The sequence below is a fragment of the Mugil cephalus genome, chromosome 23, assembly GCF_022458985.1.
Source record: "Mugil cephalus isolate CIBA_MC_2020 chromosome 23, CIBA_Mcephalus_1.1, whole genome shotgun sequence".
Classification (NCBI taxonomy): Eukaryota; Metazoa; Chordata; class Actinopteri; order Mugiliformes; family Mugilidae; genus Mugil; species Mugil cephalus.
This window is the reverse complement of record NC_061792.1, coordinates 745,186-767,942: the sequence shown is the minus strand read 5'-3', so window position 1 is coordinate 767,942 and position 22,757 is coordinate 745,186. Positions and strand designations below refer to the sequence as shown.

At 40.9% G+C, this 22,757-nt stretch overlaps 18 non-coding genes and 14 pseudogenes across 18 annotated transcripts; all 32 read left to right on the top strand.

Annotated features, from left to right (window-relative positions):
• Window positions 1-6,142: 6,142 nt before the first annotated feature.
• On the top strand, window positions 6,143-6,261 carry LOC125003075. Its single transcript, XR_007111943.1, has one exon. It is a non-coding gene; the product is annotated as a 5S ribosomal RNA (ribosomal RNA).
• Window positions 6,262-6,362: 101 nt separating this feature from the next.
• Window positions 6,363-6,481, top strand: LOC125001293. Its single transcript, XR_007111555.1, has one exon. It is a non-coding gene; the product is annotated as a 5S ribosomal RNA (ribosomal RNA).
• Window positions 6,482-6,582: 101 nt separating this feature from the next.
• LOC125001285 lies at window positions 6,583-6,701 on the top strand. The gene has a single exon (XR_007111547.1). It is a non-coding gene; the product is annotated as a 5S ribosomal RNA (ribosomal RNA).
• A 101-nt stretch (window positions 6,702-6,802) lies between these two features.
• Window positions 6,803-6,921, top strand: LOC125002159. Its single transcript, XR_007111756.1, has one exon. It is a non-coding gene; the product is annotated as a 5S ribosomal RNA (ribosomal RNA).
• A 101-nt stretch (window positions 6,922-7,022) lies between these two features.
• On the top strand, window positions 7,023-7,141 carry LOC125003196. The gene has a single exon (XR_007112060.1). It is a non-coding gene; the product is annotated as a 5S ribosomal RNA (ribosomal RNA).
• Window positions 7,142-7,242: 101 nt separating this feature from the next.
• Window positions 7,243-7,361, top strand: LOC125001361. Its single transcript, XR_007111620.1, has one exon. It is a non-coding gene; the product is annotated as a 5S ribosomal RNA (ribosomal RNA).
• Window positions 7,362-7,461: 100 nt separating this feature from the next.
• LOC125002133 lies at window positions 7,462-7,580 on the top strand (annotated as a pseudogene).
• Window positions 7,581-7,681: 101 nt separating this feature from the next.
• On the top strand, window positions 7,682-7,800 carry LOC125001344. Its single transcript, XR_007111604.1, has one exon. It is a non-coding gene; the product is annotated as a 5S ribosomal RNA (ribosomal RNA).
• A 101-nt stretch (window positions 7,801-7,901) lies between these two features.
• LOC125002126 lies at window positions 7,902-8,020 on the top strand (annotated as a pseudogene).
• A 101-nt stretch (window positions 8,021-8,121) lies between these two features.
• LOC125001632 lies at window positions 8,122-8,240 on the top strand (annotated as a pseudogene).
• A 101-nt stretch (window positions 8,241-8,341) lies between these two features.
• On the top strand, window positions 8,342-8,460 carry LOC125002377 (annotated as a pseudogene).
• Window positions 8,461-8,561: 101 nt separating this feature from the next.
• Window positions 8,562-8,680, top strand: LOC125003042. The gene has a single exon (XR_007111911.1). It is a non-coding gene; the product is annotated as a 5S ribosomal RNA (ribosomal RNA).
• Window positions 8,681-8,781: 101 nt separating this feature from the next.
• LOC125002540 lies at window positions 8,782-8,900 on the top strand (annotated as a pseudogene).
• Window positions 8,901-9,001: 101 nt separating this feature from the next.
• Window positions 9,002-9,120, top strand: LOC125002296 (annotated as a pseudogene).
• Window positions 9,121-9,221: 101 nt separating this feature from the next.
• Window positions 9,222-9,340, top strand: LOC125001415. The gene has a single exon (XR_007111671.1). It is a non-coding gene; the product is annotated as a 5S ribosomal RNA (ribosomal RNA).
• Window positions 9,341-9,441: 101 nt separating this feature from the next.
• LOC125002874 lies at window positions 9,442-9,550 on the top strand (annotated as a pseudogene).
• Window positions 9,551-9,651: 101 nt separating this feature from the next.
• LOC125003180 lies at window positions 9,652-9,770 on the top strand. The gene has a single exon (XR_007112045.1). It is a non-coding gene; the product is annotated as a 5S ribosomal RNA (ribosomal RNA).
• Window positions 9,771-9,871: 101 nt separating this feature from the next.
• Window positions 9,872-9,990, top strand: LOC125001925 (annotated as a pseudogene).
• Window positions 9,991-14,191: 4,201 nt separating this feature from the next.
• LOC125003330 lies at window positions 14,192-14,310 on the top strand. Its single transcript, XR_007112188.1, has one exon. It is a non-coding gene; the product is annotated as a 5S ribosomal RNA (ribosomal RNA).
• Window positions 14,311-14,411: 101 nt separating this feature from the next.
• On the top strand, window positions 14,412-14,530 carry LOC125002822 (annotated as a pseudogene).
• Window positions 14,531-14,631: 101 nt separating this feature from the next.
• Window positions 14,632-14,740, top strand: LOC125001967 (annotated as a pseudogene).
• Window positions 14,741-20,174: 5,434 nt separating this feature from the next.
• On the top strand, window positions 20,175-20,283 carry LOC125002281 (annotated as a pseudogene).
• Window positions 20,284-20,384: 101 nt separating this feature from the next.
• Window positions 20,385-20,503, top strand: LOC125001327. Its single transcript, XR_007111587.1, has one exon. It is a non-coding gene; the product is annotated as a 5S ribosomal RNA (ribosomal RNA).
• Window positions 20,504-20,604: 101 nt separating this feature from the next.
• On the top strand, window positions 20,605-20,723 carry LOC125003336. Its single transcript, XR_007112193.1, has one exon. It is a non-coding gene; the product is annotated as a 5S ribosomal RNA (ribosomal RNA).
• Window positions 20,724-20,824: 101 nt separating this feature from the next.
• LOC125002985 lies at window positions 20,825-20,943 on the top strand. Its single transcript, XR_007111854.1, has one exon. It is a non-coding gene; the product is annotated as a 5S ribosomal RNA (ribosomal RNA).
• Window positions 20,944-21,044: 101 nt separating this feature from the next.
• On the top strand, window positions 21,045-21,163 carry LOC125001295. The gene has a single exon (XR_007111557.1). It is a non-coding gene; the product is annotated as a 5S ribosomal RNA (ribosomal RNA).
• Window positions 21,164-21,264: 101 nt separating this feature from the next.
• On the top strand, window positions 21,265-21,383 carry LOC125002115 (annotated as a pseudogene).
• Window positions 21,384-21,484: 101 nt separating this feature from the next.
• LOC125001328 lies at window positions 21,485-21,603 on the top strand. Its single transcript, XR_007111588.1, has one exon. It is a non-coding gene; the product is annotated as a 5S ribosomal RNA (ribosomal RNA).
• Window positions 21,604-21,924: 321 nt separating this feature from the next.
• Window positions 21,925-22,043, top strand: LOC125003014. The gene has a single exon (XR_007111883.1). It is a non-coding gene; the product is annotated as a 5S ribosomal RNA (ribosomal RNA).
• A 101-nt stretch (window positions 22,044-22,144) lies between these two features.
• Window positions 22,145-22,263, top strand: LOC125002710. The gene has a single exon (XR_007111815.1). It is a non-coding gene; the product is annotated as a 5S ribosomal RNA (ribosomal RNA).
• A 101-nt stretch (window positions 22,264-22,364) lies between these two features.
• LOC125001992 lies at window positions 22,365-22,483 on the top strand (annotated as a pseudogene).
• Window positions 22,484-22,584: 101 nt separating this feature from the next.
• Window positions 22,585-22,703, top strand: LOC125001828 (annotated as a pseudogene).
• The last annotated feature ends 54 nt before the right edge of the window (window positions 22,704-22,757 follow it).

The following is a 22,757-nucleotide window of genomic DNA, read 5'->3' as shown; positions in this document are numbered from 1 at the left end:
TTTGGGTTAGTATTTGGGATGGGAAAACCGCCGGGGAAACCAGGTGTAAAAAGTTTTTTCCTTTTCTATCGGGAGACATGGTAAAATTACATCATCAAAATACATACAATAAAAATTTTGGCCCACTAATATATAGTGCTTTATGGACATTTGACATGGCTTATGGCCATAAAACCTAAAACACGCCTGATCTCGGAAAAAAAGAAAGTGTGGGGCCTTTGCTAGTACTTGGATGGGGGGGACCCCCCGGGGAATACCAGGTGTTTGTGGGGCCCCTTTCTTTTTCATCAGGAGCCCTTGGTAACATTTACATCATAAAAAATACTTGCAATGAGATTTTGCCCATTTTATACATACTGCGTTTTTTGCCCGTTAACGTTGTTTAACGGCCCCATACATCCTGAACACGCCTAAAGTTTCATTTTTGGAAGTCTAACAAATCTACGGACCCACCTGGGTTTGTTTTAAAACCCAAACTTTTCAAAAAGATCAAAGGCAAAGATTCTATGCCATCATGACCCAAAGGAAAACATTTCTTTACTTATCATAAAAAGGAAAAAAATTGAGGACATAAATCAAAAGGAAAAAAACCCCCATGAGTCATCCCCCTGTTTCCATTTTTTTCTTTTGTATGGGGGTGACCCTGCCCAAAACCTACGTAGGGGATTAACTTCCCATGTGCGGAAAGTAAGGCCCGTGCGTCTGTACGTGCGCAAAAACAACACACAAAAATTGGGCCCAACCCGGGCCCCCCATAACTGTGTGTAAATTTGTTTCAGCCTCATCCACATTGAATAATCATATTTTTGTTCACGTTTTTGTTTAATCATGTGCGGCGGGATACTTTATGGGTTTTCCCCTTCTGGGGTACATAATGGTTTAGCTGGCCCCTTTTTTAAACACGCTACTTGTGGTTTTACTACACAAGGGATGAAAGTATTATGAAAAATTAGTTCTTTTTTCCCGTTTCTTTTGGGCAATACAGCCCCCCCCAAACCGTCTGAGGGGGTACCCCGGACCGGGGTGCTGTCGAGATTTTTTCATTAAAAAAATTTTGACAAGTGGTTTCCTAAAATTGTTTTGTTTTTTTGCAAAAATTTTGGGCTGTTGCCCCAAAATTTTGGGAACTGACCCCGAAATAAAACGGGGCCAGGGGAGAAACGTGGTCTTTTGCATACGGGGGGAGGGGGGAAAGCTAACTACGGGGCAAATTTAACCCGGCAAAGGGCCCCCAATTAATGTGTCAGAATTTTGGTTCTGTATGTATTTTAAGTTTTTTAAAATTTTTTTTTTTCCCTTTGTTTACCTAGGCAAGCAATTAAACATTTTTAAACCGGCTTTTGGGGTTTTTTTTGGTTTGTCATTTTTTTTTGGGCGGGGAAAAATTTTTTCTTTTTTGTTTTGGGAAAAACCAGGCTCCCCCGGTTTTTAGCACGTTGTGAGCTCCCCAAACTGGTACAGCGTTAAATAGTTGTACAACTCCCAACTATACCCAAAGGAGTAAACCCTTAAATATTTTGAGTGTTTATCCCTTAATGCGGGGGACTTTTTATAAAGAAAATGTAAAAAAGGGTTGATTAAAGGAAATAAAAAAGCCCCAGTTTGTTGTCATTGATTACTGAATGACTTAAATTCTTAAATTTAGAGATAAGGCGGGGATTTTTTTTTTAAACCCCCCCGTGGAAAAAGGGGAAGGGGTTTTACAGAAAAAGAAAAATGAAAAAAACCCAAACCAAACCCAAAAGGGAAAAAAACCTATATAAAAGTAAAATATTTAAAAAGGTAAAAAAAAATAATTACATCTACTACTATTTATTACTAAACTGATACATTTGGTAGAAGAGTGGTAGTGGTGATTTTGGTTGCTCATGCCAAAATCTGACGCCATATTTAAATCATATCAATAGTCCCCATGGGAGGGCAGTGTTTTTTGATCTCACTATGGGGACACTCAAGATAAAAGGGTGTTAATAAAAATTTTTGATCGAGGAAAAAAATTTAAAAACACAACCAGGTGGGAGAAAAGAAAATATCACAGAAAACAAAGAAATTTGGAAAATCTTTCCCACACCTCTCTTCCAAAGGCCACCCCCTTCACAAAATTTACATAGAAGGGCCCAAAAGAATGTTTTCCTTCATGATGCCCATAGAATTTTTTCCTTTCATCAAATTTTTCCTTTGGCCATGATGGCATAGAATCTTTTCCCTTTTATCTTAAATTTAAAGTTTGTTTTATTTCAACCCCTTTTGGACTGAATTTTTTTAGTGCTTTTTTCAGGGGTTACAAATTGACTGCAAGCAAGACAAGGGGAAAACACTTGAATAGAGCATGGTTTTTTTGATTTTCGTCCCAAAATTTTACAAAACATTTCCCCAATAAAAAAGCCAATGGCAACCAACCCAAAACCCCGAAAAGAGCTGAAAAAATTCAGTAGGGAGGGACCCCTTTGGGGAAAATTTTCCTTTAAAATGCAAAATTTTTCCCCCAGAGAGGGGGGCTTTGAATTTTTTTTCCAAAAAGCTGCAAAACCAAAAGAGAAATTCCCGGGGGTTTAAAATCAACAAGACCCGTTCCGGGAATTTTTAGACAGGCAAAAGTTGAAATTGTTTTGCTGAAAATTTACATGCTGAAAAAAGCTGAGTTTTCCCCATAGGTGATGTTTATTTTGGTAAGGGGCAGTTTGGCCTTTCCCCGATAAGCCCAAACCAGGCAGTGTTCGTTTTTTAAAAAAAAATCACCCCCAAAAACCCCGGTTGGAACGGGGCGGGCCCTTTTTTTTCTCTCTTATTCCTTAAACTACCTGTTTCATTCTGACTCCTTCCCCCCTGGCAGACCCGTAAAACATTTTAGAAGGGGTTCAGCTCAAAAAAACCCAAAAAAATGCAAAAGAGATTTTGACCACTTATATATACTGCGTTGTGACAGTTTTAAAGTTGCTTTTCGGCCCCTACCACCCTGAAAACGCCGTTTTGGGAAGCTAAGCGTGAAAGGGCCTTTATTTGTAATTGGGTGGGAGACCGCCTTTGGGGAAAACCAGGTGCTGTAAAAATTTTTTTTTCATCAGGAGACCCTGTTAAAAATTTAAAACAACAAAATACCCTGCAATGATGGTTTTGGAAACCCCTTTTATACACTGCGTTTATGGCAGTTAAACCCTTGTTTTCGGGCCTACCCCCCCCTGAAAAACGGCCCGATCTCATCTGATCTCGGGAAACTAAAAGGGGCCCGGTTAGTACTTGGATGGGAAAACCGCCTGGGAATACCCGGTGCTGTAAGCTTTTCCTTTCATCAGGAGACCTGGTTTAAAATTTTACATCATCAAAAAACTTTCAAAGATGATTTTGGCACTTTTAAATACTGCCCTTTTTTTTACATTTGACATTGCTTCCGGACTTCTTTAAAACCCGAACACGCTCCCATTTTTTTCTGATCTCGGGGAAACTAAAACACGTCGGGCCTGGTTAGGTTTCTTGGATTGGAGACCCCCTGGGAATGGCCCGTTGCTGTAAGCTTTTTATTTTCATCAGGAGACATGGTAATATTTAAAATCATCAAAAAACAAGCAATGATCATTTTTACCACTTATATATACTGCGTTTGTGACAGGGTTTAAAATTTTCTTTTCGGCCTTACCCCCTGAACACGCCTGTCTGTTGATCTCGGAAGCTATGAAACGTCGGGGGGTGTTTTTTTTCTTGGATGGGAACCGCCCGGGGGGACCCCCCTTGGGGTAAGGCCCCCTTTTAATTTTTTTATTTAGGAAAACATGGGGAAAATTTTTAAACCCCTCAAAATACAAAGCAATGATCATTTTGAGGACTTAAAATATATGCTTTAGGGGGAACCTTTTTTATTTGTTTTTGGCCATACAAAATGAACACGCCCCATTTTTGTTGATCTTGGAAACTAAGCCGGGGCGGGCCTGGTTTAGTACTTGGGTTTGGGGGACCGCCTGGGAAGGGCTAGTTTTCCCGTAAGCCTTTCATTTTTTTAAAAGGGGACCTGGGGAACATTTACATCAATCAAAATAACCCTAATGTTTATTTTCCGGGCTTATATATACTGCGTTTTTGCAGTTTTAAATTTGCTTACGGCCATACCCTCCTTTAACACGACCTGAGTTTTTAGTTTTGAAAGTTAACAGAATCTGACAAACCCCCCTAGGTTTGTATAAAACAAACTTTCAATAAAACAAAGGCAAAGAAATTTTAGCCCTTTGATCAAAAGGGAAAAAAATTTTAAAGAATCATCATCCCCAAAAGGGAAAAAAATTGAAAGGGCTCATCAAAGGAAGACATCCCATGACGTCATCGCCCTGTTTCATCCATCGTTTCTTTTGTATGTGCGTGAGCATGTACGGAACTACGTATGGATATAACGTTGCTCCATGTGCGCGCATGTAGTCGCACGTGCGTCTGTACGTGCGCGAAAACAACACACAAGAATTAGACCAACATGCTCCCATAACTGTGTGTAAAGGTTTGTTTAAGCCTCATCCACATTGTATAATCAATATGTTTGTGTCACGTGTAGTTTAATCATGTGCGGCTGATTCTTTATCGTATTTCCTTCTGAGGTATATAATGGTCTAGCTGGAACTATTAACAGCGCTACTTGTGGCTTTACTACACAATGATGTAAGTATTATGTAAATTAGTTCTGTTTTTGCGTTTCTTTCGGGCAATACAGCAAACCCCAACGTCTGAGGTGGTAGCCCGTTGTGATGCTGCGAACTGGTACAGCATTAAATAGTTGTACAACTACAACTATAGTCGAAGAGCCACCCTTCTTATTTAAGTGTTTATGCTCTAATGCTGGACTTTTTATGAGACATGTATAAAAGAGTGATCTATGAAAATAAAAAATACCCCAGTTAGTTGTCATTAGATGTACTGAATCACTTGAATCTTGAATTAGAGATAAGGCAGGACTATTTTACGTTATTCCCCGTGGAGAAATGAAGGTTTTACAGACAATGCAAAATGATAAAACAAACCAAAATCAAAGGAGAGAAACTATATAAAAGTAAATATGTTAAAGTACAAAAATAATTACATCTACTACTATTTATTACTAATACTGATACAGTTGGTAGAAGAGTGGTAGTGGTGATTTTGGTTGCTCATGCCAAAATCTGACGACATATATTATCATATCAATAGTACCATCGGACGGCAGTCTTATAGATCTCACTATGTGACACTCAAGATTGAAAGGTGTTAATGAAAACTTTGATTGAGGAACCTAAATGAAAAACACAACCAGAGTGAGAGAAAAGAAAATGATCACAGAAAACAGAAGAAATTTGGAAAATCTTTCCCACACTCTCTCTTCCTATCGCACTCCTCACAAAATTTACATAGAATGTGCCATAGAATGTTTTCCTTCATGATGTCATAGAATTCTGTCCTTTCATGATTTCATCAAATCTTTTCCTTTGGCCATGATGGCATAGAATCTTTGCCTTTGATCTTACTGAAAGTTTGTTTTATACAAGCCTCTGTGGATCTGTACATTCTTTAGTGCTTCTCAGAGTTACAAATTGACTGCAAGCAAGACAAGGAACACACTTGAATAGAGCATGGTTCATTGATTTTCGTCCAAAGTTTTACAAAACATTTCCCGAATAACAAGCATCAATGGCAACCAACAAAACAGCAAAAGAGCTGAATATCTCAGTAGGGAGCACTCTGGGAAATTGCCTGAAAGTGCAATCTTTCCTCAGAGAGGGCGGCTTTGAATTTGTTACCAAATGCTGCAATAACCTACGAGAAAGTCGGCGTCAAAGTCAACAAGAGCCGTCCGGCAATTTTCAGACAGGCAAAAGTTGAAATTGATATGCTGAAATTGACATGCTGAAACAGCTGCGACGTCCGCATAAGTGATGATGATTGGCTAAGGTGCAGTGGGCCTTTCACGATAAGCCAATCTCAGGCAGTGTTCAGTTTAAACACAAATCACACCCAAACCCTGGTTGGACCGGATCGCCTTGTTTTTCTCTCTGATTCATATCTACCTGTCACATTCTGACTCTACTTCCTGGCAGACTGTATCATTGTAGAAGCTTCAGCTCAAAAACAAAAATACATGCAATGATGATTTTGACCACTTATATATACTGCGTTTGTGACAGTCACCATTGCTTACGGCCATAACATCCTGAACACGCCTGATCTCGTCTGATCTCGGAAGCTAAGCAGTGTAGGGCCTGGTTAGTACTTGGATGGGAGACCGCCTGGGAATACCAGGTGCTGTAAGCTTTTCATTCTCATCAGGAGACATGGCAACACTTACATCATCAAAATACATACAATGATAATTTTGACCACTTATATATAGTGCTTTAGTGACATTTGACATTGCTTACGGCCATACCAACCTGAACAAGCCCGATCTCGTCTGAACTCGGAAGCTAAGCACGGTCGGGCCTGGTTAGTACTTGGATGGGAGACCGACTGGGAATACCAAGTGCTGTAAGCTTTTCATTTTCATCAGGAGACATGGTAACATTTACATCATCAAAAGACAATCAATGATCATTTTGACCACTTGTATATACTGCTTTAGTGACATTGGACATTGCTTACGGCCATACCAATCTGAACAAGCCCGATCTCGTCTGATCTCGGAAGCTAAGCGCGGTCGGGCCTGGTTAGTACTTGGATGGGAGACCGCCTGGGAATACTAGGTGCTGTAAGCCTTTCATTTTCATCAGGAGACATGGTAACATTTACATCATCAAAATACATGCAATGATGATTTTGACCACTTATATATTCTGCGTTTGTGACAGTTACCATTGCTTACGGCCATACCACACTGAACACGCCTGATCTCGTCTGATCTCGGAAGCTAAGCAGTGTAGGGCCTGGTTAGTACTTGGATAGGAGACCGCCTGGGAATACCAGGTGCTGTAAGCTTTTCATTCTCATCAGGAGACATGGTAACATTTACATCATCAAAATACATGCAATGATCATTTTGACCACTTATATATACTGCTTTAGTGACATTTGACATTGCTTACGGCCATACCAACCTAAACACGCCCGATCTCGTCTGATCTCGGAAGCTAAGGACGGTCGGGCCTGGTTAGTACTTGGGTGGGAGACCGCCTGGGAATACTAGGTGCTGTAAGCCTTTCATTTTCATCAGGAGACATGGTAACATTTACATCATCAAAATACATGCAATGATGATTTTGACCACTTATATATACTGCGTTTGTGACAGTTAACGTTGCTTACGGCCATACCACCCTGAACACGCCTGATCTTGTGTGATCTCTGAAGCTAAGCATTGTCGGGCCTGGTTAGTACTTGGATGGGAGACCGCCTGGGAATACCAGGTGCTGTAAGCTTTCATTCTCATCAGGAGACATGGTAACATTTACATCATCAAAATACATGCAATGATCATTTTGATCTCTTATATATACTGCTTTAGTGACATTTGTCATTGCTTTCGGCCATACCAACCTGAACAAGCCCGATCTCGTCTGATCTCGAAAGCTAAGCACGGTCGGGCCTGGTTAGTACTTGGATTGGAGACAGCCTGGGAATACTAGTTGCTGTAAGCCTTTCATTTTCATCAGGAGACATGGTAACATTTACATCATCAAAATACATGCAATGATCATTTTGACCACTTATATATACTGCTTTAGTGACATTTGACGTTGATTACGGCCATACCACCCTGAACACGCCTGATCTTGTTTGATCTCAGAAGCTATGCAGCGTCGGGCCTGGTTAGTACTTGGATGGGAGACCGCCTGGGAATACCAGGTGCTGTAAGCTTTTCATTTTCATCAGGAGACATGGTAACATTTACATCATCAAAATACATGCAATGATCATTTTGACCACTTATATATACTGCTTTAGTGACATTTGACATTGCTTACGGCCATACCACCCTGAACACGCCCGATATCGTCTGATCTCCGAAGCAAAGCACGGTCGGGCCTGGTTAGTACTTGGATGGGAGACTGCCTGGGAATACTAGTTGCTGTAAGCCTTTCATTTTCATCAGGAGACATGGTAACATTTACATCATCAAAATACATGCAATGATCATTTTGACCACTTATATATACTGCGTTAGTAACATTTGACTTTGCTTACGGCCATACCAACCTGAACAAGCCCGATCTTGTCTGATCTTGGAAGCTAAGCACGGTCGGGCCTGGTTAGTACTTGGATGGGAGACCGCCTGGGAATACTAGGTGCTGTAAGCCTTTCATTTTCATCAGGAGACATGGTAACATTTACATCATCAAAATACATGCAATGATGATTTTGAGCACTTATATATACTGCTTTAGTGACATTTGACATTGCTTACGGACATACTAACCTGAACACGCCCGATCTTGTCTGATCTCGGAAGCTAAGCACGGTCGGGCCTGGTTAGTACTTGGATTGGAGACCGCCTGGGAATGCCAGTTGCTGTAAGCTTTTCATTTTCATCAGGAGACATGGTAATATTTACATCATCAAAATACATGCAATGATCATTTTGACCACTTATATATACTGCGTTTGTGACAGTTAAAGTTGCTTATGGCCATACCACCCTGAACACGCCTGATCTCGTCTGATCTCGGAAGCTAAGCAGTGTCGGGCCTGGTTAGTACCTGGATGGGAAACCGCCTGGGAATACTAGGTGCTGTAAGCCTTTCATTTTCATCAGGAGACATGGTAACATTTACATCATCAAAATACATGCAATGATGATTTTGAGCACTTATATATACTGCTTTAGTGACGTTTGACATTGCTTACGGACATGCTAACCTGAACACGCCCGATCTTGTCTGATCTCGGAAGCTAAGCACGGTCGGGCCTGGTTAGTACTTGGATTGGAGACCGCCTGGGAATGCCAGTTGCTGTAAGCTTTTCATTTTCATCAGGAGACATGGTAACATTTACATCATCAAAATACATGCAATGATCATTTTGACCACTTATATATACTGCTTTAGTGACATGTGACGTTGGTTACGGCCATACCAACCTGAACACGCCTGATCTTGTCTGATCTCGGAAGCTATGCAGCGTCGGGCCTGGTTGGTACTTGGATGGGAGACCGCCTGGGAATACCAGGTGCTGAAAGCTTTTCATTTTCATCAGGAGACATGATGACATTTATATCATCAAAATACATGCAATGATCATTTTGACCACTTATATATACTTCTTTAGTGACATTTGACATTGCTTACGGCCATACCACCCTGAACACGCCTGATCTCGTCTGATCTCGGAAGTTAAGCATTATCGGGCCTGGTTGGTAGTTGGATGGGAGACCGCCTGGGAATACCAGGTGCTGTAAGCTTTTCATTCTCATCAGGAGACATGGTAACATTTACATCATCAAAATACATGCAATAATCATTTTGATCACTTATATATACTGCTTTAGTGACATTTGACATTGCTTACGGCCATACCAACCTGAACAAGCCTGATCTCGGAAGCTAAGCATTGTCGGGTCTGGTTAGTACTTGGATGGGAGACCGCCTGGGAATACTAGGTGCTGTAAGCCTTTCATTTTCATCAGGAGACATGGTAACATTTACATCATCAAAATACATGCAATGATGATATTGACCACTTATATATACTGCGATTGTGACAGTTACCATTGATAACGGCCATACCACCCTGAACACGCCTGAACTCGTCTGATCTCGGAAGCTAAGCATGGTCGGGCCTGGTTAGTACTTGGATGGGCGACCGCCTGGGAATACCAGGTGCTGTAAGCTTTTCATTCTCATCAGGGGACATGGTAACATTTACATCATCAAAATACATGCAATGATCATTTTGATCACTTATATATACTGCTTTTGTTACATTTGACGTTGCTTACGGCCATACCAACCTGAACAAGCCCGATCTCGTCTGATCTCGGAAGCTAAGCACGGTCGGGCCTGGTTAGTACTTGGATTGGAGACCGCCTGGGAATGCCAGTTGCTGTAAGCTTTTCATTTTCATCAGGAGACATGGTAACATTTACATCATCAAAATACATGAAATGATCATTTTGACCACTTATATATGCTGCTTTCGTGATGTTTGACATTGCTTACGGCCATACCATCCTGAACACGCCTGAGTTTCAGTTTGAAAGTCAAACAGAATCTACGGACCCACCTAGGTTTGTATCAAACAAACTTTCAATAAGATCAAACGGAGAGATTCTATGCCATCATGATCAAAGGAAAACATTTCATGACATCATCATCAAAGGAAAACAATTGAGGACATCATCAAAGGAAGACATCCCATGACGTCATCGCCCTGTTTCATCCATCGTTTCTTTTGTATGTGCGTGAGCATGCACGGAACTACGTATGGATGTAACGTTACTCCATGTGCGTGCATGTAGTCGCACGTGCGCCTGTACGTGCGCGAAAACAATACACTAAAATTAGACAAACATGCTCCCATAACTGTGTGTAAAGGTTTGTTTAAGCCTCATCCACATTGTATAATCAATATGTTTGTGTCACGTGTAGTTTAATCATGTGCGGCTGATTCTTTATCGTATTTCTTTCTGAGGTACATAGTGGTCTAGCTGGAACCTATTAACAGCGCTACTTGTGGCTTTACTAGACAATGATGTAAGTATTATGTAAATTAGTTCTGTTTTTGCGTTTCTTTCGGGCAATACAGCAAACCCCAACGTCTGAGGTGGTAGCCGACATGTGCTTTCGAGATTTGTCATTAGAAATATTGACAAGTGGTTTCCTCACATTGCTTGTATTTTGCATCAATTTGCTGTTGTCCACAATTTGAACTGACGCCGAAATAAAACGAGGCCAGTGGAGATAACGTGGTTCTTTAGCATACGGTGGAGTGGGGAGCTAACTACGGGGCTAAGTTAACGTGCTAACGGCCAATTTCAATGTGTCAGAATGTGTCTGTATGTATGTTAGTATTTTATTTTTATTTAACCTTTGTTTACCTAGGCAAGCAATTAAGAACAGTTTTACCGGCTGTAGTTGTGTTGTCATTTTTATTGCTGTAAGTTTTCTGTTTGTCTTGGAACAGGCTAACCGGTTTAGCACGTTGTGATGCTGCCAACTGGTACAGCGTTAAATAGTTGTACAACTACAACTATAGCCGAAGAGTCAACCTTAACATATTTGAGTTTTTATGCTCTAATGCTGGACTTTTTATGAGACATGTATAAAAAAGTGATCTATGAAAATAAAAAAGACCCCAGTTAGTTGTCATTAGATGTACTGAATCACTTGAATCTTGAATTAGACATAAGGCAGGACTATTTTACGTTATTCCCCGTGGAGAAATGAAGGTTTTACAGACAATGCAAAATGATAAAACAAACCAAAACCAAAGGAGAGAAACTATATAAAAGTAAATATGTTAAAGGTACAAAAATAATTACATCTACTACTATTTTTCACTAATACTGATACAGTTGGTAGAAGAGTGGTAGTGGTGATTTTGGTTGCTCATGCCAAAATCTGACGACATATATTATCATATCAATAGTACCATTGGACGGCAGTGTTATAGATCTCACTATGTGACACTCAAGATTGAAAGGTGTTAATGAAATCTTTGATCGAGGAACCTAAATGAAAACACAACCAGAGTGAGAGAAAAGAAAATTATCACAGAAAACAGAAGAAATTTGGAAAATCTTTCCCACACTCTCTCTTCCTATCGCACTCCTCACAAAATTTACATAGAATGTGCCATAGAATGTTTTCCTTCATAATGTCATAGAATTCTGTCCTTTGATGATTTCATCAAATCTTTTCCTTTGGCCATGATGGCATAGAATCTTTGCCTTTGATCTTACTGAAAGTTTGTTTTATACAAGCCTCTGTGGATCTGTACATTCTTTAGTGCTTCTCAGAGTTACAAATTGACTGCAAGCAAGACAACGAACACACTTGAATAGAGCATGGTTCATTGATTTTCGTCCAAAGTTTTACAAAACATTTCCCAAATAACACGCATCAATGGCAACCAACAAAACAGCAAAAGAGCTGAATATCTCAGTAGGGAGCACTCTGGGAAATTGCCTGAAAGTGCAATCTTTCCTCAGAGAGGGCGGCTTTGAATTTGTTACCATTTTCATCAGGAGACATGGTAACATTTACATCATCAAAATACATGCAATGATCATTTTGACCACTTATATATACTGCTTTAGTGATGTTTGACATTGCTTACGGCCATACCAACCTGAACACGCCCAGGTCCTGTAAGCCTTTCATTTTCATCAGGGGACACAGGAACATTTCCATCATCATAATACATGCAATATTGATTTTGACCACTTATATGTACCGCTTTTGTGACTGACACCATACCACCTCGTAAGACGCCCGTGTTTGCTTGTCTCGCTTGCTTTCAGTTTGAAAGTCTAACAGAATCTACGGACCCACCTAGGTTTGTATAAAACAAACTTTCAATAAGATCAAAGGCAAAGATTCTATGCCATCATGATCAAAGGAAAACATTTCATGACATCATCATCAAAGGAAAACAATTGAGGACATCATCAAAGGAAGACGTCCCATGACATCATCGCCCTGTTTCATCCATCGTTTCTTTTGTATGTGCGTGAGCATGCACGGAACTACGTATGGATGTAACGTTACTCCATGTGCGCGCATGTAGTCGCACGTGCGTCTGTACGTGCGCGAAAACAACACACAAAAATTAGACCAACATGCTCCCATAACTGTGTGTAAAGGTTTGTTTAAGCCTCATCCACATTGTATAATCAATATGTTTGTGTCACGTGTAGTTTAATCATGTGCGGCTGATTCTTTATCGTATTTCCTTCTGAGGTACATAATGGTCTAGCTGAAACCTATTAACAGCGCTACTTGTGGCTTTACTACACAATGATGTAAGTATTATGTAAATTAGTTCTGTTTTTGCGTTTCTTTCGGGCAATACAGCAAACCCCAACGTCTGAGGTGGTAGCCGACGTGTGCTGTCGAGATTTGTCATTAGAAATATTGACAAGTGGTTTCCTAACATTGCTTGTATTTTGCATCAATTTGCTGTTGTCAACAATTTGAACTGACGCCGAAATAAAACGAGGCCAGTGGAGATAACGTGGTCGTTAGCATACGGTGGAGTGGGGAGCTAACTACGGAGCTAAGTTAACGTGCTAACGGCCAATTTCAATGTGTCAGAATGTGTCTGTATGTATGTTAGTATTTTATTTTTATTTAACCGTTGTTTACCTAGGCAAGCATTTAAGAACAGTTTTACCGGCTGTAGTTGTGTTGTCATTTTTATTGCTGTAAGTTTTCTGTTTGTCTTGGAACAGGCTAACCGGTTTAGCACGTTGTGATGCTGCGAACTGGTACAGCGTTAAATAGTTGTACAACTACAACTATAGCCGAAGAGTCAACCTTAACATATTTGAGTGTTTATGCTCTAATGCTGGACTTTTTGTGAGACATGTATAAAAGAGTGATCTATGAAAATAAAAAAGACCCCAGTTAGTTGTCATTAGATGTACTGAATCACTTGAATCTTGAATTAGAGATAAGGCAGGACTATTTTACGTTATTCCCAGTGGAGAAATGAAGGTTTTACAGACAATGCAAAATGATAAAACACACCAAAACCAAAGGAGAGAAACTATATAAAAGTAAATATGTTAAAGGTACAAAAATAATTACATCTACTACTATTTATTACTAATACTGATACAGTTGGTAGAAGAGTGGTAGTGGTGATTTTGGTTGCTCATGCCAAAATCTGACTGAATTTGTTACCAAATGCTGCAATAACCAACGAGAAAGTCGGCATCAAAGTCAACAAGAGCCGTCCGGCAATTTTCAGACACGCAAAAGTTGAAATTGATATGCTGAAATTGACATGCTGAAACAGCTGCGACGTCCGCATAGGTGATGATGATTGGCTAAGGTGCAGTGGGCCTTTCACGATAAGCCAATCTCAGGCAGTGTTCAGTTTAAACACAAATCACACACAAACTCTGGTTGGACCGAGTCGCCTTGTTTTTCTCTCTGATTCATATCTACCTGTTACATTCTGACTCTACTTCCTGGCAGACTGTATCATTGTAGAAGCTTCAGCTCAAAAACAAAAATACATGCAATGATGATTTTGATGATGATCATTTTTACCACTTATATATGCTGCTTCAGTGATGTTTGGCATTGCTTACGGCCATACCAACCTGAACAAGCCCGATCTCGTCTGATCTCGGAAGCTAAGCACGTTCGGGCCTGTTTAGTACTTGGATGGGAGACCGCCTGATAACACCAGGTGCTGTAAGCTTTTCATTTTCATCAGGAGACATGGTAACATTTACATCATCAAAATACATGCAATGATCATCTCGACCACTTATATATACTGCTTTAGTGATGTTTGACATTCCTTACGGCCATACCAACCTGAACATGCCCGATCTCGTCTGATCTCGGAAGCTAAGCACGATTGTTCGTGGTTAGTACTTGGATGGGAGACCGCCTGGGAATACAAGGTGCTGCAACCTTTTCATTTTCATCAGGAGACATTTTAACATTTACATCATCAAAATACATGCAATGATAATTTTGACCACTTATATATACTGCGTTTGTGACAGTTTACATTGCTTACGGCCATACCACCCTGAACACGCCTGATCTCGGAAGCTCAGCAGTGTAGGGCCTGGTTAGTACTTGGATGGGAGACCGCCTGGGAATACCAGGTGCTGTAAGCCTTTCATTTTCATCAGGAGACATGGTAACATTTACATCATCAAAATACATGCAATGATGATTTTGACCACTTATATATACTGCTTTTGTGAGAGTTAACATTGATTATGGCCATACCAACCTGAACACATCTGAACTCGGAAGCTGAGCACGGTCGGGCCTGGTTAGTACTTGGACGGGAGACCGCCTTACAATACCAGGTTTTGTAAGCTTTTCATTTTCATCAGGAGAAATGGTAACATTTACATCATCAAAATACATGCAATGATCATTTTGACCACTTATATATACTTCTTTTGTGACTGACACAATGGCTTAAGGGCATTCCACACTGAACACACCCAGTGTCATCTGATCTCGGAAGTTTAGCAGGGTCCGGCGTGGTTTGTACTTGAATGGGAGGCTGAAAGGGAATACCAGGTCCTGTAAGCCTTTCATTTTCATCAGGGGACAAAGGAACATTTCCATCATCATAATACATGCAATATTGATTTTGACCACTTATATGTACCGCTTTTGTGACTGACACCATACCACCTCGTAAGACACCCGTGTTTGCTTGTCTCGCTTGCTTTCAGTTTGAAAGTCTAACAGAATCTACGGACCCACCTAGGTTTGTATAAAACAAACTTTCAATAAGATCAAAGGCAAAGATTCTATGCCATCATGATCAAAGGAAAACTTTTCATGACATCATCATCAAAGGAAGACATCCCATGACGTCATCGCCCTGTTTCATCCATCGTTTCTTTGTACGTGCGTCAGCATGCACGGAACTACGTATGGATGTAACGTTACTCCATGTGCGCGCATGTAGTCGCACGTGCGTCTGTACGTGCGCGAAAACAATACACAAAAATTAGACCAACATGCTCCCATAACTGTGTGTAAAGGTTTGTTTAAGCCTCATCCACATTGTATAATCAATATGTTTGTGTCACGTGTAGTTTAATCATGTGCGGCTGATTCTTTATCGTATTTCCCTCTGAGGTACATAATGGTCTAGCTCAGGCATGTTAAACATACTGCCCGCGGGCCGGACCCGGCCCGTTGGGTGATTTGATCCGGCCCGGCATAAATTTCTGAGTATGTCAAAAAAAGAAGCGAGTCTCTAGCTCATTTCTATTAAAAGTTGTGATTTTTTAAAATAAATACAAACCAAAAGCTCCCTCCGGCCGCTAGAGGGCAGTAAATGCGTAAAAGCGCTCACGTCAAGCATGCGGCACTGACACGAGTTAGTCACAGGAAATAAACATTCGCAACGTGATGTGTCCAAGTAAAAATAAACCGGCAATCTTGCTTCACCATTCACCACTACTAAACAAGTTATTGGTCAACACACTCTTCCCAAAATGGCACTGTCAAAAAAAAAAAAGAAGAACAGTGGACACGGAGTGCAGAGGTTTCCAGGAGAAATGGATTGAGAAGTATTTATTCACAGAAGTGAATCCAAAACGAGTGTGCTTGGTATGTAATCAGCAAGTTGCAGTGTTCAAAGATTTTAATATTCGGCGCCACGAGACTCATCATAAAGACAAGTATGACCACTTGAAAGGACAAATAAGGAAAGACGAGATAAACAAATTGGTCGCTGGTCTGAAGAAACAGCAGTCTCTTTTTACGCACAGCCGCGTTATCGCTGATGGGGCTGTAAGAGCCAGCTACATTATTGCCAACAAGCTGGTGCAGGCATCCAAGCCATTTTCTGATGGGGAGTTTGTAAAAACATGCATGCTGAAGGCTGCAGAAGTCGTGTGCCCTGAAAAGCGACCTGGCTTTGCCAATATTAGTCTAACGAGGAACACTGTCGCAGATCGGGTGACAGAACTCTCAAATGACTTGAGCAGCCAACTGAAAGAGAAAATCAAGTCATTTATCGCATTTTCAATTGCAATAGATGAGAGCACCGATGTCACAGATATTGCTCAACTGGCCATATTCATTAGAGGTGTTGATGAAACTTTGACCATCACCGAGGAGCTGCTTGGATTGGTGCTCATGAATGACACCACAACAGCAGACGACATTTTCAGCGCTCTCTTTAGAGCGCTGGACTTGGTGGGAGCGGACTGGTCCCGTGCCGTGAGCCTGGCTACCGACAGTGCGCCATCAATGGTCGGGAGAAAGGCAGGCGTTGCCACAAAATTCCGTGACAAAGTACAGACCACAAATGGAGGACAAGAGTTTTGGGCATTTCACTGTATTTTGCACCAGGAGGCGTAATGTTGTAAAACACTGCAAATGGACCATGTTATGAGTGTGGTTGTGAAAACTGTCAATTTCATCAGAGCGCGCGGTCTAAATAACCGTCAGTTTGACACATTTCTCAGTGATAATGACATTCATGCTGGTCTACCATACCACACTGACGTGCGGTGGTTAAGCAGAGGTGCAGTACTCAAGCGCTTCTTTGAGCTACGAGGGGAAATTGGACAGTTCATGGAGAAGAAGGGACGTCCAGTAAAGGAACTTAAATGCAAGGAATGGGTGCAGGATCTTGCGTTTATGGTTGATATTACACAACACTTGAATACACTTAACACTATATTGCAGGGCCGTAACAGAGTTGTCACTCAATATTACGACAGCATAAGTGCGTTCAAGATGAAACTCTCACTGTGGGAGACACAACTATCGAACGGTGACACCGCGCATTTCTCTTGTCTCACAGCTGTGTGTCCGAAGGCACCGGACTGTCCCGATAATGATTTGGGTAAAAAATAAAAGACAACATAACAGATTTGCTGCGAGAGTTTGAGCAGAGGTTTCAGGTATTCAGTGAACTTAAGAACAAATTTGGCTTTTTTCGCTCGCCATTTACAGCGAAGCCTTCTGATATGCCAGCTGACATTCAACTCGAGCTTATTGACTTGCAGTGCGATTCCGCTATGAAGGATAAATTTGGGTCCGTGGGATTGGATACGTTTTATCAATATCTTGTGCCAGGTTACCCCAAATTAACAGCCATGGCTGCAAAGGTTCTATCCATGTTTGGGACTACTCATCTTTGTGCACAGGTGTTCTCCGTAATGAACAATAATAAAACAAAGTAGCGCTCAAGGTTAACAAATAAACACTTGAATGACACTGTTAAATGTGCTGCTACTCAGGATTTGACACCTAATATCGATGCACTTGTGAAGGCAAAAAGATGCCAAGTTTCATGAGCCAGCAGCAGCAAGTAGACTGCAGGAGTACAGTGAGAGAGAGAGAAAAAAGTGTGATGACACGGAATTTGTTTGCACTCATGAATACACATAATTAAAAATAAGATTAATCTGGTTTCATATTAAAGACAATTAATATTGTGCAGTATATTCTCAGCTTCAGTAGGCCCAGCCTAGTAGTTTGATCTGATGTAGTCTAATCTTATTGCCCATGCACTGCTATAACTTTTTATTGTATTTATTTATTTTATTTTATTTTGTATTTCTTTTTTTATTTATTTCAAAGCAGTATGACAATTAAGGGGAAAATATTTTTTTCATAGCTCCCACTTGAGTTTGTTTAGTGTGGTGAGTTGGTTCAGGTTTAAAACTGCATTCACTCAACTGTTAAAATAAACCAGTTGTTAACACATTTGTAGTATATTATCTTCTTGTTTTTCTCTTCTGTCCCTTTCCTGTGTTTGGGGGTTGTGAAGTGTGTATAAAGTTAAAGGTCAAAAGGTCAAAGGTCATTTCCAGATGCCAGTTCTTTAAAACGAACCAGGACATACAACCTAAAGCTTTGTTTGTGTAAGGGGGTTCTCGGGGATGACCATCCTATATAAGGTGATGTGGGAGCTGAATGGCAGAGGGATTCGACGATTGGCCAGAAGCTCTCTCAGATTCGGCAAGAGTTTGACATTGTTCTTTCTTGTAAATAAACCTTTTTAAATGCAAGATAAGACTTGTCAGCGGTGATCACTTCTTTCTTCAGCACATCAATATACAACAAATTCACGGCCAAACATGAAAAATCATTTTTTTCCCATTGTTTTTGAATAAATGTGTTGTGCTTAGAAAAGATCCCTTGTCATCTGTGATTATAATATGTAGGGTAGGCTACAAATGTAGGTTGAATGATAAAGCATAGTACTGAAAAACAAAGCTAAATATTTGGAGTTGACATTCTTTTACTGATCCGGCCCAAGAGCCAAACTGAGTTTGACATGCCAGATGTAAGTATTATGTAAATTAGTTCTGTTTTTGCATTTCTTTCGGGCAATACAAAGCAAACCCCAAACGTCTGAGGTGGTAGCCGACGTGTGCTGTCGAGATTTGTCATTAGAAATATTGACAAGTGGTTTCCTAACATTGCTTGTATTTTGCCATCAATTTGCTGTTGTCCACAATTTGAACTGACGCCGAAATAACGAGGCCAGTGGAGATAACGTGGTCGTTAGCATACGGTGGAGTGGGGAGCTAACTCGGGGCTAAGTTAAGTGCTAACGGCCAATTTCAATGTGTCCAGAATGTGTCTGTATGTATGTTAGTATTTTAATTTTTATTTACCTTTGTTTACTAGGCAAGCAATTAAGAACAGTTTTACCGGCTGTAGTTGTGTTGTCATTTTTATTGCTGTAAGTTTTCTGTTTGTCTTGGAACAGGCTAAACCGGTTTAGCACGTTGTGATGCTGCCAACTGGTACAGCGTTAAATAGTTGTACAACTACAACTATAGCCGAAGAGTCAACCTTAACATATTTGAGTGTTTATGCTCTAATGCTGGACTTTTTATGAAACATGTATAAAAGAGTGATCTATGAAAATAAAAAAGACCCAGTTAAGTTTTTCATTAGATGTACTGAATCACTTGAATCTTGAATTAGAGATAAGGCAGGACTATTTTACGTTATTCCCCGTGGAGAAATGAAGGTTTTACAGACAATGCAAAATGATAAAACAAACCAAAACCAAAGGAGAGAAACTATATAAAAGTAAATATGTTAAAGGTACAAAATAATTACATCTACTACTATTTATTACTAATACTGATACAGTTGGTAGAAGAGTGGTAGTGGTGATTTTGGTTGCTCATGCCAAAATCTGACTGAATTTGTTACCAAATGCTGCAATAACCAGCGAGAAAGTCGGCGTCAAAGTCAACAAGAGCCGTCCTGCAATTTTCAGACACGCAAAAGTTGAAATTGATATGCTGAAATTGACATGCTGAAACAGCTGCGACGTCCGCATAGGTGATGATGATTGGCTAAGGTGCAGTGGGCCCTTTCCGATAAGCCAATCTCAGGCAGTGTTCAGTTTAAACACAAATCACACCCAACCTGGTTGGACCGGGTCGCCTTGTTTTTCTCTCTGATTCATATCTACCTGTTACATTCTGACTCTACTTCCTGGCAGACTGTATCATTGTAGAAGATTCAGCTCAAAAGCAAAAATGCATGCAATGATGATTTTGACCACTTATATATACTGCTTTTGTGACAGCTAACGTTGCTTACGGCCATACCACCCTGAACACGCCTAATCTCTGAAGCCAAGCAGTGTCGGGCCTGGTTAGTACTTGGATGGGAGACCGCCTGGGAATACCAGGTGCTGTAAGCTTTTCATTTTCATCAGGAGACATGGTAACATTTACATCATCAAAATACATGCAATGATCATTTTGATCACTTATATATACTGCTTTAGTGACATTTGACATTGCTTACGGCCATACCAACCTGAACACGCCTGATCTTGTTTGATCTCGGAAGCTAAGCAGTGTAGGGCCAGGTTAGTACTTGGATGGGAGACCTCCTTGGAATACCCGGTGCTGTAAGCTTTCCATTTTCATCAGGAGACATGGTAACATTTACATCATCAAAATACATGCAATGATGATTTTGACCACTTATATATACTGATTTAGTGACGTTTGACATTGCTTACGGCCATACCTACCTGAACACGCCTGATCTCGTCTGATCTCGGAAGCTAAGCACGGTCGGGCCTGGTGAGTACTTAGATGGGAGACCGCCTGGGAATACTAGGTGCTGTAAGCCTTTCATTTTCATCAGGAGACATGGTAACGTTTACATCATCAAAATACATGCAATGATGATTTTGACCACTTATATATACTGCCTTTGTGACAGTTACCGTCGCTTACGGCCATACCAACCTGAACAATCCCGATCTCGTCTGATCTCGGAAGCTAAGCATGGTCGGGCCTGGTTAGTACTTGGATGGGAGACCGCCTGGGAATACCAGGTGCTGTAAGCTTTTCATTTTCATCAGGAGACATGGTAACATTTACATCAACAAAATACATGCAATGATGATTTTGACCACTTATATATACTGCGTTTGTGACAGTTAAAGTTGCTTACGGCCATACCACCCTGAACACGCCTGATCTCGTCTGATCTCGGAAGCTATGCCGCGTCGGGCCTGGTTAGTACTTGGATGGGAGACCGCCTGGGAATATCAGGTGCTGTAAGCTTTTCATTTTCATCAGGAGACATGGTAACATTTACATCATCAAAATACATGCAATGATCATTTTGACCACTTATATATACTGCGTTAGTAACATTTGACTTAGCTTACGGCCGTACCAACCTGAACAAGCCCGATCTTGTCTGATCTCGGAAGCTAAGCACGGTCGGGCCTGGTTAGTATTTGGATTGGAGACCGCCTGGGAATACCAGGTGCTGTAAGCTTTTCATTCTCATCAGGAGACATGGTAACATTTACATCATCAAAATACATGCAATGATGATTTTGACCACTTATATATACTGCGTTTGTGATAGTTACCGTCGCTTACGGCCATACCAACCTGAACAATCCCGATCTCTTCTGATCTCGTAAGCTAAGCATGGTAGGGCCTGGTTAGTACTTGGATGGGAGACCGCCTGGGAATACCAGGTGCTGTAAGCTTTTCATTCTCATCTGGAGACATGGTAACATTTACGTCATCAAAATACATGCAATGATCATTTTGACCACTTATATATACTGCTTTTGTGACTGACAAAATGGCTTAAGGGCATACCACATTGAACACACCCAGTGTCATCTGATCTCGGAAGTTTAGCAGGGTCGGGCGTAGTTAGTACTTGAATGGGAGGCTGCCCGGGAATACCAGGTCCTGTAAGCCTTTCATTTTCATCAGGGGACACAGGAACATTTCCATCATCAAAATACATGCAATGATCATTTTGACCACTTATATATACTGATTTAGTGACTTTTGACTTTGCTTACGGCCATACCAACCTGAACACGCCTGATCTCGTCTGATCTCGGAAGCTAAGCACGGTCGGGCCTGGTTAGTACTTGGATGGGAGACCGCCTGGGAATACTAGGTGCTGTAAGCCTTTCATTTTCATCAGGAGATATGGTAACATTTACATCATCAAAATACATGCAATGATGATTTTGATCACTTATATATACTGCGTTTGTGACAGTTAACGTTGCTTACGGCCATACCACCCTGAACACGCCAGATCTCGTCTGATCTCGGAAGCTAAGCATGGTCGGGCCTGGTAAGTACTTGGATGGGAGACCGCCTGGGAATACTAGGTGCTGTAAGCCTTTCATTTTCATCTGGAGACATGGTAACATTTACATCATCAAAAGACATGCAATGATCATTTTGATCACTTATATATACTGCTTTAGTGACATTTGACGTTGCTTACGGCCATACCAACCTGAACAAGCCCGATCTCGTCTGATCTCGGAAGCTAAGCATGGTCGGGCCTGGTTAGTACTTGGATGGGAGACAGCCTGGGAATACTAGTTGCTGTAAGCCTTTCATTTTCATCAGGAGACATGGTAACATTTACATCATCAAAACACATGCAATCATGATTTTGACCACTTATATATACTGCGTTTGTGACAGCTACCATTGCTTACTGCCATACCACCCTGAACACGCCTGATCTCATCTTATCTCGGAAGCCAAGCAGTGCAAGGCCTGGTTAGTACTTGGATGGGAGACCGCCTGGGAATATCAGGTGCTGTAAGCCTTACATTTTCATCAGGAGACATGGTAACATTTACATCATCAAAATACATGCAAT